At 38.8% G+C, this 14,778-nt stretch overlaps 1 protein-coding gene, 13 non-coding genes and 3 pseudogenes across 15 annotated transcripts in view; 16 read left to right on the top strand and 1 right to left on the bottom strand.

The window, feature by feature from the left end:
* The window catches only part of vps37a (VPS37A subunit of ESCRT-I), a 31,391-nt gene that overhangs the window by 5,316 nt on the left and 11,297 nt on the right, over nucleotides 1-14,778 (top strand). The window contains exon 1 of one of the 2 annotated variants that reach the window (XM_086211050.1): nucleotides 13,601-13,619. The exons of the other annotated variant lie outside the window; for it this stretch is intronic. The gene's annotated coding sequence lies outside the window, so the exon portion shown is untranslated. Of the gene's footprint in view, nucleotides 1-13,600; nucleotides 13,620-14,778 lie in introns of those variants that run through there. 2 annotated transcript variants of the gene reach the window in all.
* On the top strand, nucleotides 181-396 carry LOC147257237 (small nucleolar RNA U3). Its single transcript, XR_015117678.1, has one exon. It is a non-coding gene; the product is annotated as a small nucleolar RNA U3 (small nucleolar RNA).
* LOC147257236 (small nucleolar RNA U3) lies at nucleotides 1,088-1,303 on the top strand. Its single transcript, XR_015117687.1, has one exon. It is a non-coding gene; the product is annotated as a small nucleolar RNA U3 (small nucleolar RNA).
* Nucleotides 1,996-2,211, top strand: LOC147257235 (small nucleolar RNA U3). The gene has a single exon (XR_015117681.1). It is a non-coding gene; the product is annotated as a small nucleolar RNA U3 (small nucleolar RNA).
* On the top strand, nucleotides 2,904-3,119 carry LOC147257234 (small nucleolar RNA U3). The gene has a single exon (XR_015117694.1). It is a non-coding gene; the product is annotated as a small nucleolar RNA U3 (small nucleolar RNA).
* On the top strand, nucleotides 3,815-4,030 carry LOC147257233 (small nucleolar RNA U3). Its single transcript, XR_015117675.1, has one exon. It is a non-coding gene; the product is annotated as a small nucleolar RNA U3 (small nucleolar RNA).
* LOC147257232 (small nucleolar RNA U3) lies at nucleotides 4,722-4,937 on the top strand. The gene has a single exon (XR_015117674.1). It is a non-coding gene; the product is annotated as a small nucleolar RNA U3 (small nucleolar RNA).
* LOC147257231 (small nucleolar RNA U3) lies at nucleotides 5,630-5,845 on the top strand. The gene has a single exon (XR_015117683.1). It is a non-coding gene; the product is annotated as a small nucleolar RNA U3 (small nucleolar RNA).
* Nucleotides 6,538-6,751, top strand: LOC147257230 (small nucleolar RNA U3). Its single transcript, XR_015117677.1, has one exon. It is a non-coding gene; the product is annotated as a small nucleolar RNA U3 (small nucleolar RNA).
* Nucleotides 7,443-7,658, top strand: LOC147257229 (small nucleolar RNA U3). The gene has a single exon (XR_015117676.1). It is a non-coding gene; the product is annotated as a small nucleolar RNA U3 (small nucleolar RNA).
* Nucleotides 8,351-8,566, top strand: LOC147257228 (small nucleolar RNA U3). The gene has a single exon (XR_015117688.1). It is a non-coding gene; the product is annotated as a small nucleolar RNA U3 (small nucleolar RNA).
* Nucleotides 9,256-9,471, top strand: LOC147257227 (small nucleolar RNA U3). Its single transcript, XR_015117684.1, has one exon. It is a non-coding gene; the product is annotated as a small nucleolar RNA U3 (small nucleolar RNA).
* On the top strand, nucleotides 10,163-10,378 carry LOC147257226 (small nucleolar RNA U3). The gene has a single exon (XR_015117680.1). It is a non-coding gene; the product is annotated as a small nucleolar RNA U3 (small nucleolar RNA).
* Nucleotides 10,853-10,971, top strand: LOC147257225 (small nucleolar RNA U3; annotated as a pseudogene).
* Nucleotides 11,974-12,140, top strand: LOC147257224 (small nucleolar RNA U3; annotated as a pseudogene).
* LOC147257223 (small nucleolar RNA U3) lies at nucleotides 12,600-12,808 on the bottom strand. The gene has a single exon (XR_015117686.1). It is a non-coding gene; the product is annotated as a small nucleolar RNA U3 (small nucleolar RNA).
* On the top strand, nucleotides 12,778-12,968 carry LOC147257222 (small nucleolar RNA U3; annotated as a pseudogene).

Here is a 14,778-nt window from a genome sequence, read left to right as displayed (position 1 = left end):
GCATTCTGGGTATTCTGAGTTAACTAAGTTAAAGCCTTTAGAAAATTTGTGATTTAAAAGTTATCAGCGTTTTTTAAACATCTAACCGTGTTTCTAGTTAGTCAGAGCTGAGCGCGAGTACACCTCACTGAAAAGAATTTCCTCGTGAATGAGTTCGCATTTTCACGCATCACTCAATTTAAGACTATACTTTCAGGGATCATATCTATAGTGCTAAACTTGAGAAATGTGTTTCTAAAGTGTTTGGTCTCATTAACCACGATAATGAGTTGTAATATTCCTTTCTGAGCGTGAAGCGGACAGAGAGTCATGATTTGTTTCATATGTTCTCTGTTATTGATGACTGTTCATTGCTTCCTTGTGGAGCAATGAGGGAAGGAATATGATCAGAGTGGTTGCACTTGTGTGTTGAATGAAAAATGCCCAGGTAAATGTTAGGGGATATTTTGTCCAGTGTTGTTCCCTGTAAAAAATATGAGCCGTTGATTCATAGTAGAGAAGTAACAGCAGTCATTCCTGTCGTGAAGGTCAAAGCAATGCTTCTTAATTTACTCAGAGAAATAATGAGGTGGTGAAACACGACCAAGCTTTGGTTCTTTCCATTGGAGAGGAAAATGATATGAATGTTGGGGCTTTTACTGTCAGTGTGAATAGCGACATCTGGTGGCATATTGAAGTCAAGGCAGCTTTTAAGGAGTGGGACTGAAGCACAGGCTGAAGTCCTCAGTGTTTCAATCCGAAGACTGCAGGCTGTGTGCTTCTAAATGATGCTGTTTGCAGCTGCAGGCTTTGTACAATTTTTTTGCATTTTTTTCTCCTTTGGATTTGTGCAACATTTGTTATGTATCATTAATCAACCATGGGGATATTTATGTGCTCATTATGTGAAAATAGGACAAGTTTTCTGATAAGTTCTTTTTTTGCATCAAGTTCATTTCCAGTTGTGCATGTGTGTGTGCTTCGAGCACCTGTCATGACAGTCTCTTGAAACCACTGATTCTTGTCATTGGGATATATGTGTGCAAGTAACCCAGAGCGAGACTGATTTCTTTATTGATGACATGCTTTCTTCAGGGTTGTTCACACTAAGACTATACTTTCAGGGATCATTTCTATAGTGCTCAACTTGAGAAATGTGTTTCTAAAGTGTTTGGTCTCGTTAACCACGATGATGAGTCCTGATATTCTTTCCTGAGCGTGAAGCAGACAGAGAGGCATGATTTGTTTCATATGTTCTCTGTTATTGATGACTGTTCATTGCTTCCTTGTGGAGCAATGAGGGAAGGAATATGATCAGAGTGGTTGCACTTGTGTGTTGAATGAAAAATGCCCAGGTAAATGTTAGGGGATATTTTGTCCAGTGTTGTTCCCTGTAAAAAATATGAGCCTTTGATTCATAGTAGAGAAGTAACAGCAGTGATTCCTGTCGTGAAGGTCAAAGCAATGCTTCTTAATTTACTCAGAGAAACAATGAGTTGGTGAAACACGACTAAGCTTTGGTTCTTTCCACTGGAGAGGAAAATGATGTGAATTTTGGGGCTTTTCTTATCATTGTGAACAGCGACATCTGGTGGCATATTGAAGTCAAGGCAGCTTTTAAGGAGTGGGACTGAAGCACAGGCTCAAATTCTCAGTGTTTCAATCTGAAGACTGCAGGCTATGTGCTTCTAAATGATGCTGTTTGCAGCTGCAGGCTTTGTACAATTTTTTTGCATTTTTTTCTCCTTTGCATTTGTGCAGTATTTGTTATGTATCATTAATCAACCATGGGGATATTTATGTGCTCATTATGTGAAAATAGGACAAGTTTTCTGATAAGTTCTTTTTTTGCATCAAGTTCATTTCCAGTTGTGCATGTGTGTGTGCTTCGAGCACCTGTCATGACAGTCTCTTGAAACCACTGACTTCTTGTCATTGGGATATATGTGTGCAAGTAACCCAGAGCGAGACTGATTTCTTTATTGATGACATGCTTTCTTCAGGTTTGTTCACACTAAGACTATACTTTCAGGGATCATTTCTATAGTGCTCAACTTGAGAAATGTGTTTCTAAAGTGTTTGGTCTCGTTAACCACGATGATGAGTCGTGATATTCTTTCCTGAGCGTGAAATAGACAGAGAGGCATGATTTGTTTTGTATGTTCTCTGTTATTGATGACTGTTCATTGTTTCCTTGTGGAGCAATGAGGGAAGGAGTATGATCAGAGTGGTTGCACTTGTGTGTTGAATGAAAAATGCCCAGGTAAATGTTAGAGGATATTTTGTCCAGTGTTGTTCCCAGTAAAAAATATGAGCCTTTGATTCATAGTAGAGAAGTAACAGCAGTCATTCCTGTCGTGAAGGTCAAAGCAATGCTTCTTAATTTACTCAGAGAAACAATGAGTTGGTGAAACACGACTAAGCTTTGGTTCTTTCCACTGGAGAGGAAAATGATGTGAATTTTGGGGCTTTTCTTATCATTGTGAACAGCGACATCTCGTGGCATATTGAAGTCAAGGCAGCTTTTAAGGAGTGGGACTGAAGCACAGGCTCAAATTCTCAGTGTTTCAATCTGAAGACTGCAGGCTGTGTGCTTCTAAATGATGCTGTTTGCAGCTGCAGGCTTTGTACAATTTTTTTGCATTTTTTTCTCCTTTGCATTTGTGCAGTATTTGTTATGTATCATTAATCAACCATGGGGATATTTATGTGCTCATTATGTGAAAATAGGACAAGTTTTCTGATAAGTTCTTTTTTTGCATCAAGTTCATTTCCAGTTGTGCATGTGTGTGTGCTTCGAGCACCTGTCATGACAGTCTCTTGAAACCACTGACTTCTTGTCATTGGGATATATGTGTGCAAGTAACCCAGAGCGAGACTGATTTCTTTATTGATGACATGCTTTCTTCAGGTTTGTTCACACTAAGACTATACTTTCAGGGATCATTTCTATAGTGCCAAACTTGAGAAATGTGTTTCTAAAGTGTTTGGTCTCGTTAACCATGATGATGAGTCGTGATATTCTTTCCTGAGCGTGAAGCAGACAGAGAGGCATGATTTGTTTCATATGTTCTCTGTTATTGATGACTGTTCATTGTTTCCTTGTGGAGCAATGAGGGAAGGAATATGATCAGAGTGGTTGCACTTGTGTGTTGAATGAAAAATGCCCAGGTAAATGTTAGAGGATATTTTGTCCAGTGTTGTTCCCAGTAAAAAATATGAGCCTTTGATTCATAGTAGTATAGAAGTAACAGCAGTCATTCCTGTCGTGAAGGTCAAAGCAATGCTTCTTAATTTACTCAGAGAAACAATGAGTTGGTGAAACACGACTAAGCTTTGGTTCTTTCCACTGGAGAGGAAAATGATGTGAATTTTGGGGCTTTTCTTATCATTGTGAACAGCGACATCTCGTGGCATATTGAAGTCAAGGCAGCTTTTAAGGAGTGGGACTGAAGCACAGGCTCAAATTCTCAGTGTTTCAATCTGAAGACTGCAGGCTGTGTGCTTCTAAATGATGCTGTTTGCAGCTGCAGGCTTTGTACAATTTTTTTGCATTTTTTTCTCCTTTGCATTTGTGCAGTATTTGTTATGTATCATTAATCAACCATGGGGATATTTATGTGCTCATTATGTGAAAATAGGACAAGTTTTCTGATAAGTTCTTTTTTTGCATCAAGTTCATTTCCAGTTGTGCATGTGTGTGTGCTTCGAGCACCTGTCATGACAGTCTCTTGAAACCACTGACTTCTTGTCATTGGGATATATGTGTGCAAGTAACCCAGAGTGAGACTGATTTCTTTATTGATGACATGCTTTCTTCAGGTTTGTTCACACTAAGACTATACTTTCAGGGATCATTTCTATAGTGCCAAACTTGAGAAATGTGTTTCTAAAGTGTTTGGTCTCGTTAACCATGATGATGAGTCGTGATATTCTTTCCTGAGCGTGAAGCAGACAGAGAGGCATGATTTGTTTCATATGTTCTCTGTTATTGATGACTGTTCATTGTTTCCTTGTGGAGCAATGAGGGAAGGAGTATGATCAGAGTGGTTGCAGTTGTGTGTTGAATGAAAAATGCCCAGGTAAATGTTAGGGGATATTTTGTCCAGTGTTGTTCCCAGTAAAAAATATGAGCCTTTGATTCATAGTAGAGAAGTAACAGCAGTCATTCCTGTCGTGAAGGTCAAAGCAGTGCTTTTTAATTTACTCAGAGAAACAATGAGTTGGTGAAACACGTCTAAGCTTTGGTTCTTTCCATTGTAGAGGAAAATGATGTGAATTTTGGGGCTTTTCTTATCAGTGTGAACAGCGACATCTGGTGGCATATTGAAGTCAAGGCAGCTTTTAAGGAGTGGGACTGAAGCACAGGCTCAAATTCTCAGTGTTTCAATCTGAAGACTGCAGGCTGTGTGCTTCTAAATGATGCTGTTTGCAGCTGCAGGCTTTGTACAATTTTTTTGCATTATTTTCTCCTTTGGATTTGTGCAATATTTGTTATGTATCATTAATCAACCAGGGGTATATTTATGTGCTCATTATGTGAAAATAAGACAAGTTTTCTGATAAGTTCTTTTTTTGCATCAAGTTCATTTCCAGTTGTGCATGTGTGTGTGCTTCGAGCACCTGTCATGACAGTCTGTTGAAACCACTGATTCTTGTCATTGGGATATATGTGTGCAAGTAACCCAGAGTGAGACTGATTTCTTTATTGATGACATGCTTTCTTCAGGTTTGTTCACGCTAAGACTATACTTTCAGGGATCATTTCTTTAGTGCTCAACTTGAGAAATGTGTTTCTAAAGTGTTTGGTCTCGTTAACCACGATGATGAGTCGTGATATTCTTTCCTGAGCGTGAAGCAGACAGAGAGGCATGATTTGTTTCATATGTTCTCTGTTATTGATGACTGTTCATTGCTTCCTTGTGGAGCAATGAGGGAAGGAGTATGATCAGAGTGGTTGCACTTGTGTGTTGAATGAAAAATGCCCAGGTAAATGTTAGAGGATATTTTGTCCAGTGTTGTTCCCAGTAAAAAATATGAGCCTTTGATTCATAGTAGAGAAGTAACAGCAGTCATTCCTGTCGTGAAGGTCAAAGCAATGCTTCTTAATTTACTCAGAGAAACAATGAGTTGGTGAAACACGACTAAGCTTTGGTTCTTTCCACTGGAGAGGAAAATGATGTGAATTTTGGGGCTTTTCTTATCATTGTGAACAGCGACATCTGGTGGCATATTGAAGTCAAGGCAGCTTTTAAGGAGTGGGACTGAAGCACAGGCTCAAATTCTCAGTGTTTCAATCTGAAGACTGCAGGCTATGTGCTTCTAAATGATGCTGTTTGCAGCTGCAGGCTTTGTACAATTTTTTTGCATTTTTTTCTCCTTTGCATTTGTGCAGTATTTGTTATGTATCATTAATCAACCATGGGGATATTTATGTGCTCATTATGTGAAAATAGGACAAGTTTTCTGATAAGTTCTTTTTTTGCATCAAGTTCATTTCCAGTTGTGCATGTGTGTGTGCTTCGAGCACCTGTCATGACAGTCTCTTGAAACCACTGACTTCTTGTCATTGGGATATATGTGTGCAAGTAACCCAGAGCGAGACTGATTTCTTTATTGATGACATGCTTTCTTCAGGTTTGTTCACACTAAGACTATACTTTCAGGGATCATTTCTATAGTGCCAAACTTGAGAAATGTGTTTCTAAAGTGTTTGGTCTCGTTAACCATGATGATGAGTCGTGATATTCTTTCCTGAGCGTGAAATAGACAGAGAGGCATGATTTGTTTTGTATGTTCTCTGTTATTGATGACTGTTCATTGTTTCCTTGTGGAGCAATGAGGGAAGGAGTATGATCAGAGTGGTTGCACTTGTGTGTTGAATGAAAAATGCCCAGGTAAATGTTAGGGGATATTTTGTCCAGTGTTGTTCCCAGTAAAAAATATGAGCCTTTGATTCATAGTAGAGAAGTAACAGCAGTGATTCCTGTCGTGAAGGTCAAAGCAATGCTTCTTAATTTACTCAGAGAAACAATGAGTTGGTGAAACACGACTAAGCTTTGGTTCTTTCCACTGGAGAGGAAAATGATGTGAATTTTGGGGCTTTTCTTATCATTGTGAACAGCGACATCTGGTGGCATATTGAAGTCAAGGCAGCTTTTAAGGAGTGGGACTGAAGCACAGGCTCAAATTCTCAGTGTTTCAATCTGAAGACTGCAGGCTGTGTGCTTCTAAATGATGCTGTTTGCAGCTGCAGGCTTTGTACAATTTTTTTGCATTTTTTTCTCCTTTGCATTTGTGCAGTATTTGTTATGTATCATTAATCAACCATGGGGATATTTATGTGCTCATTATGTGAAAATAGGACAAGTTTTCTGATAAGTTCTTTTTTTGCATCAAGTTCATTTCCAGTTGTGCATGTGTGTGTGCTTCGAGCACCTGTCATGACAGTCTCTTGAAACCACTGACTTCTTGTCATTGGGATATATGTGTGCAAGTAACCCAGAGCGAGACTGATTTCTTTATTGATGACATGCTTTCTTCAGGTTTGTTCACACTAAGACTATACTTTCAGGGATCATTTCTATAGTGCCAAACTTGAGAAATGTGTTTCAAGTGTTTGGTCTCGTTAACCATGATGATGAGTCGTGATATTCTTTCCTGAGCGTGAAGCAGACAGAGAGGCATGATTTGTTTCATATGTTCTCTGTTATTGATGACTGTTCATTGTTTCCTTGTGGAGCAATGAGGGAAGGAGTATGATCAGAGTGGTTGCAGTTGTGTGTTGAATGAAAAATGCCCAGGTAAATGTTAGGGGATATTTTGTCCAGTGTTGTTCCCAGTAAAAAATATGAGCCTTTGATTCATAGTAGAGAAGTAACAGCAGTCATTCCTGTCGTGAAGGTCAAAGCAGTGCTTTTTAATTTACTCAGAGAAACAATGAGTTGGTGAAACACGTCTAAGCTTTGGTTCTTTCCATTGTAGAGGAAAATGATGTGAATTTTGGGGCTTTTCTTATCAGTGTGAACAGCGACATCTGGTGGCATATTGAAGTCAAGGCAGCTTTTAAGGAGTGGGACTGAAGCACAGGCTCAAATTCTCAGTGTTTCAATCTGAAGACTGCAGGCTGTGTGCTTCTAAATGATGCTGTTTGCAGCTGCAGGCTTTGTACAATTTTTTTGCATTATTTTCTCCTTTGGATTTGTGCAATATTTGTTATGTATCATTAATCAACCAGGGGTATATTTATGTGCTCATTATGTGAAAATAAGACAAGTTTTCTGATAAGTTCTTTTTTTGCATCAAGTTCATTTCCAGTTGTGCATGTGTGTGTGCTTCGAGCACCTGTCATGACAGTCTGTTGAAACCACTGATTCTTGTCATTGGGATATATGTGTGCAAGTAACCCAGAGTGAGACTGATTTCTTTATTGATGACATGCTTTCTTCAGGTTTGTTCACGCTAAGACTATACTTTCAGGGATCATTTCTTTAGTGCTCAACTTGAGAAATGTGTTTCTAAAGTGTTTGGTCTCGTTAACCACGATGATGAGTCGTGATGTTCTTTCCTGAGCGTGAAGCAGACAGAGAGGCATGATTTGTTTCATATGTTCTCTGTTATTGATGACTGTTCATTGCTTCCTTGTGGAGCAATGAGGGAAGGAGTATGATCAGAGTGGTTGTACTTGTGTGTTGAATGAAAAATGCCCAGGTAAATGTTAGAGGATATTTTGTCCAGTGTTGTTCCCAGTAAAAAATATGAGCCTTTGATTCATAGTAGAGAAGTAACAGCAGTCATTCCTGTCGTGAAGGTCAAAGCAATGCTTCTTAATTTACTCAGAGAAACAATGAGTTGGTGAAACACGACTAAGCTTTGGTTCTTTCCACTGGAGAGGAAAATGATGTGAATTTTGGGGCTTTTCTTATCATTGTGAACAGCGACATCTGGTGGCATATTGAAGTCAAGGCAGCTTTTAAGGAGTGGGACTGAAGCACAGGCTCAAATTCTCAGTGTTTCAATCTGAAGACTGCAGGCTATGTGCTTCTAAATGATGCTGTTTGCAGCTGCAGGCTTTGTACAATTTTTTTGCATTTTTTTCTCCTTTGCATTTGTGCAGTATTTGTTATGTATCATTAATCAACCATGGGGATATTTATGTGCTCATTATGTGAAAATAGGACAAGTTTTCTGATAAGTTCTTTTTTTGCATCAAGTTCATTTCCAGTTGTGCATGTGTGTGTGCTTCGAGCACCTGTCATGACAGTCTCTTGAAACCACTGACTTCTTGTCATTGGGATATATGTGTGCAAGTAACCCAGAGCGAGACTGATTTCTTTATTGATGACATGCTTTCTTCAGGTTTGTTCACACTAAGACTATACTTTCAGGGATCATTTCTATAGTGCCAAACTTGAGAAATGTGTTTCTAAAGTGTTTGGTCTCGTTAACCATGATGATGAGTCGTGATATTCTTTCCTGAGCGTGAAGCAGACAGAGAGGCATGATTTGTTTCATATGTTCTCTGTTATTGATGACTGTTCATTGCTTCCTTGTGGAGCAATGAGGGAAGGAATATGATCAGAGTGGTTGCAGTTGTGTGTTGAATGAAAAATGCCCAGGTAAATGTTAGGGGATATTTTGTCCAGTGTTGTTCCCAGTAAAAAATATGAGCGTTTGATTCATAGTAGAGAAGTAACAGCAGTGATTCCTGTCGTGAAGGTCAAAGCAATGCTTCTTGATTCACTCAGAGAAACAATGAGTTGGTGAAATGCTACTGAGCTTTGGTTCTTTCCACTGGAGAGGAAAATGTGAACGTTGGAGCTTTTATTGTCAGTGTGAACAGCGACATCTGGTGGCATATTGAAGTCAAGGCAGCTTTTAAGGAGTGGGACTGAAGCACAGGCTCAAATTCTCAGTGTTTCAATCTGAAGACTGCAGGCTGTGTGCTTCTAAATGATGCTGTTTGCAGCTGCAGGCTTTGTACAATTTTTTTGCATTATTTTCTCCTTTGGATTTGTGCAATATTTGTTATGTATCATTAATCAACCAGGGGTATATTTATGTGCTCATTATGTGAAAATAAGACAAGTTTTCTGATAAGTTCTTTTTTTGCATCAAGTTCATTTCCAGTTGTGCATGTGTGCGTGCTTCGAGCACCTGTCATGACAGTCTCTTGAAACCACTGACTTCTTGTCATTGGGATATATGTGTGCAAGTAACCCAGAGTGAGACTGATTTCTTTATTGATGACATGCTTTCTTCAGGTTTGTTCACACTAAGACTATACTTTCAGGGATCATTTCTACAGTGCTCATCTTGAGAAATGTGTTTCTAAAGTGTTTGGTCTCGTTAACCACGATGATGAGTCGTGATATTCTTTCCTGAGCGTGAAGCAGACAGAGAGGCATGATTTGTTTCATATGTTCTCTGTTATTGATGACTGTTCATTGCTTCCTTGTGGAGCAATGAGGGAAGGAATATGATCAGAGTGGTTGCAGTTGTGTGTTGAATGAAAAATGCCCAGGTAAATGTTAGGGGATATTTTGTCCAGTGTTATTCCCAGTAAAAAATATGAGCGTTTGATTCATAGTAGAGAAGTAACAGCAGTCATTCCTGTCGTGAAGGTCAAAGCAGTGCTTCTTAATTTACTCAGAGAAACAATGAGTTGGTGAAACACGACTAAGCTTTTGTTCTTTCCATTGTAGAGGAAAATGATGTGAATTTTGGGGCTTTTATTGTCAGTGTGAACAGCGACATCTGGTGGCATATTGAAGTCAAGGCAGCTTTTAAGGAGTGGGACTGAAGCACAGGCTCAAATTCTCAGTGTTTCAATCTGAAGACTGCAGGCTGTGTGCTTCTAAATGATGCTGTTTGCAGCTGCAGGCTTTGTACAATTTTTTTGCATTATTTTCTCCTTTGGATTTGTGCAATATTTGTTATGTATCATTAATCAACCAGGGGTATATTTATGTGCTCATTATGTGAAAATAAGACAAGTTTTCTGATAAGTTCTTTTTTTGCATCAAGTTCATTTCCAGTTGTGCATGTGTGTGTGCTTCGAGCACCTGTCATGACAGTCTGTTGAAACCACTGATTCTTGTCATTGGGATATATGTGTGCAAGTAACCCAGAGTGAGACTGATTTCTTTATTGATGACATGCTTTCTTCAGGTTTGTTCACGCTAAGACTATACTTTCAGGGATCATTTCTTTAGTGCTCCACTTGAGAAATGTGTTTCTAAAGTGTTTGGTCTCGTTAACCACGATGATGAGTCGTGATATTCTTTCCTGAGCGTGAAGCAGACAGAGAGGCATGATTTGTTTCATATGTTCTCTGTTATTGATGACTGTTCATTGCCTTTTTGTGGAGCAATGAGGGAAGGAATATGATCAGAGTGGTTGCACTTGTGTGTTGAATGAAAAATGCCCAGGTAAATGTTAGGGGATATTTTGTCCAGTGTTGTTCCCAGTAAAAAATATGAGCCTTTGATTCACAGTAGAGAAGTAACAGCAGTCATTCCTGTCGTGAAGGTCAAAGCAATGCTTCTTAATTTACTCAGAGAAACAATGAGTTGGTGAAACACGACGAAGCTTTGGTTCTTTCCATTGTAGAGGAAAATGATGTGAATTTTGGGGCTTTTCTTATCATTGTGAACAGCGACATCTGGTGGCATATTGAAGTCAAGGCAGCTTTTAAGGAGTGGGACTGAAGCACAGGCTCAAATTCTCAGTGTTTCAATCCGAAGACTGCAGGCTGTGTGCTTCTAAATGATGCTGTTTGCAGCTGCAGGCTTTGTACAATTTTTTTGCATTTTTTTCTCCTTTGGATTTGTGCAATATTTGTTATGTATCATTAATCAATTAATTAATCAATCATTAATCTTTTCTCAGCTTGAAGCAAACAGAGAGTAATGATTTGTTTCATATGTTTCTTGTTATTGATGATTTTTCATTGCTGTCTTGGGTAGCAGTGTGGGAAGAAATATGTTCAGAGTGGTTGCAGGCATGTGTTGAATATAGATTGTACATCCAAGTCATAATTGAGTTGTTCTATAACTGAAGTAATAGCAGTTATATCTCCACTGAAGATCAATTCAGTGATCATCTAATTTGCAAAGAAAAGTGATGAGCAGGTCTTATGGAGCTTTAGATTTTTCTTTACATTTAGGAGGAGAAAGGTGTTAATGTTGGGGCTTTGTTGTCATCATGAATAGCGACATCTGGTGGCATATTGTAGTCAAGGCAGCTGTTAAGGAGTGGGACTGAATCACAGGCTGAACGCCTCACTGTGTCAATCTGAAGACTGCAGGCTGTGTGCTTCTGAATGAGGCATTTTCTAGCAGCATAACTCACATTACAAAGAAATTAAGTGAAGTTTTTATTTTAATTAGTTCCGTTTCAGAAATGTATAACTAGCATCATGTTTCTGCCTCCGACTTCGCAAAGCAGTCTGCGTCTTCTTTGTTAACTACATTCATACTTTTAGAAACATTGTTTTTTAGGAGATATTAGATAGATTTTTTTTATACATGTCCATGTTTTTTACATAGGTGTTATCCATCCATCTTCTTTTACTTAAGAGTCCAGGGGGTGGAGTCTATCCCAGCAGCTACAGGTGAGAGGCAGGGTTCACCCTGGACAGGTCACCAGTCCATCACAGGACCAACACATAGAGACAGACAACCATTCACACTCACAGTCACACCTACAGTCAATTTAGAGTATCAATCAGCCTCATCCTCTCTTGATGTCTTTGGACTGTGGGGGGAAGCTGGAGTACCAGAGAGAACCCACACAGGAACAGGGAGAACATGCAGACTCCACACAGAAAGATCCTGTGCTGGAGCTGGGACTTGAACCTGGAACCTTCTTGCTGTGAGGCGACAGTGCTGACCACTGCACCACCACAAAGGTATTCGTTAGCTGTTGCGAGTAAACCTGACTGAAAATGATTTCCTGGTACAGTAAATGATGTCCTGTTTTTACACACACTACAAACTAATAGTTTTTAATTTAAGAAATGTGTGTGGCCTTGTAAACCATGGTGATGAGTTCTGAAATTGTTTTCTGATTATAATGTGGATAGGTAATGATTTTCTGTCATAGACGACTGTCCTTTGCTTCTTTGTGGAGCATTGGGGGAAGGAATATGATAGAGTGGTTGCAGTAGCATGTTGGAACTTAATTGCACAATTAAATATTAGGAATCCCAATCTTCAGGAATGAATTTTTTTTAATCAAAGAATAAGTGCTTTTGCTTTGAAGTACAGAAGTTGCAGCACTTGTGCGTCCGTTGAAGGCCAATTCAGTGATTACTTATTTTGCTAAGAGGAGCGACGATCAGGTGAAGCCTAATGAAGCTTTTAATCTTTTTCATTTTTTTCTCCTGCGCATTTGGTGTTCTCATTATCATGAGAGTTTTTCCTGCGCTTTTTTTTTGTTCAGTGACCAGCAGGTGTCTATCATGTATATTCAAAAGCTCAAGCAATAAAACACTTAACACCTGAAAACTTCAAAGCCTCATGGCTCCACCACTGCTATTTTATTTCCATCTTATCATGTTTAGGAGACTGTACTTAATAGCAAATCACGTATAATTGCCATTCAACATTTTTGCTGCGACCACTCTGATCATATTCCTTCCCTCAGTGCAGCACGAGGAAGCAAAGAACATTCATCAGTGATCGAGAACACATGATATTCATCATTTTCCTCCATCTGCTTCACGCTCAGAAAGGAACATCATGACTCATCATGGTTGGTGAAACCAAATACTTTAGAAACACATTTCTCAAGTCAATAACTATACGATAATAGAAATCTATTTCTAAAGTGTTTTTGTCTCGCTAACCACGATGAAGAATCCCGATGTTCCTTACTGAGTGTGAAGTGGATCGAGAATAATGATTCATTTTATACTTTCTTTGTCACTGAAGAATTTTCTTTGTTTTGTAGTGGATCATTGAGGGAAGGAATATGGTCAGAGTGGCTTTACTAATATATCAAACTGACTAAAACCCTAGTTAACTGTGGCTAGACAATAGATGGGTGTTTTATAAAGATTTACTACCTTTTTTGCACGTGCTCAATGTTAAAGCAAAGTCAGTTGGTTAAGGCTGTCATGTTTAATAGCCAAATAAGAATTGGTGATTTAAATTGGTGTGTTTTTCTCCGTTAAACCTTGCTACTTTTTTATTCAACACATTCATGTTTATGACAACTATTGCACTTGGCAAGCAAAAGTATTCTACCATGCTTCTCACTTGCTGTCAGGAATAATATAAGAGGTGTACCATTTCAGTATATGCCACATATGAATGTGTAAACTCGAGATACGTTTTTCTAATATTCTGGGATTCTGGGTTGTGGAAATTGGATCTAAATTAAATTAAAACCACAGTTACACAGTCCTACTTAGTTGATCCCCTCAAAACTGTTTGAATGAGACTTGTGAGCAAGTAACCCAGAGTGAGGATTACCTGGTAGATCAAGGCCTGTTTCCACATATGTTCTAATTGATGCTATACTTCCAAGGATCTGCTCTATAGTATTTTGTTAGTCCAACTTGAAAGGTCTGTTTCCACACATAAAAATAAACAACATATAACCCAAAGAAGTTGGAAGTTGCAGCATTGAGGAAGGTATGTATTATTTCTGTTTCAAAATTGAAATTCCTTCTCTTTTCGAACTAAAAATCCAACGTTTGTGCACATGTTCTTGTATACATCTACATTTTGAATGGAACTATTTACAGAACCCTATGGGGGGGAGGGGCTCCGTCTGCAGCCACTATCACAAATGTAACAAGGAAAAGAAAGCTAAGGACAAAGACAAGAGAAAGAAGAAAGAAAGAAAAAAGAAAGTATTCCATAACAAAGCTGTCATCTGAGACGTCATATAAAGTCAGCTCTCTCTGGGGTTATAAATATGATCTGTTTTTCCCAAATTTGGTCAAATTTATTTTTTGGAATCCTTAACGAGTTGGTTAATTTTGCTAATTGTAAAGATTCCCAAAATTATTTCGACCCATTCCTCTAATGATTCAACCATTTTCTCGTGGTTGTCTTGTTACTAGCTACCAAGAGAATTTGCATCAACTTTATATCTTTCCTCGCAACCAGAGATGGAAAGCGACCCAGAGAAAGGATTTCAAATTTCAAAGAAAATTCAGTGTCAAAACTTTACATCAAGTGATATGAACATCCCTCCAAAAGGTCCTCAGCTTGGGACAATCCCAAAAACTCTTTTAATGGATAGCCACCATTGAACCACATTGTCTCTAGCATGGCATATTTGTGTCTTGGTGTTTCTCCTGCCATGGCGTCCTGAAGTATCTGATAATGTTTTCCCTACCTTGTCTTCTCCAGTCCATGGAATTTGAGGTTGAAAGCTCCAGATTTCAGCACAAGAAAGCACAATACCTGCCTCCTTCTCCCAGTTTCCTTTAATATACGGTGTATTGTTATTACTGGCTGTGGACAGAATGGAGCATAGTCTAGCGACTGATTTGGCTGGGATTGTCATGATTGATGATTTGAACAGGTTGAAAAACTCGAATTCGACAGCCAAGAGGTCTGTTAATTTACATTCATGTTCAGTGTTTGACCATAATTTAGAATACCTGTGCAAGTCACATTTCTGCTGTGAAAAATCAAAACAAGGGACAGAGTCGCTTTGTGTTAGTGTAGGGAAGGATGTGAGGCCCTTTTTTGCCCATAAGTTAAAACTTGAGTTACCTCTGTTGGGGATTAAATCTGAGTCATGGACAAACCCTTTAAACCCCCTGAGCATTTCATACAG

Source organism: Aulostomus chinensis, chromosome 8 (assembly GCF_037954235.1).
Source record: "Aulostomus chinensis isolate RoL2024-O1b breed Wild chromosome 8, RoL_Achi_v1.0, whole genome shotgun sequence".
Taxonomy (NCBI): domain Eukaryota; kingdom Metazoa; phylum Chordata; class Actinopteri; order Syngnathiformes; family Aulostomidae; genus Aulostomus; species Aulostomus chinensis.
This window is presented reverse-complemented; position numbering and strand designations above follow the sequence as displayed.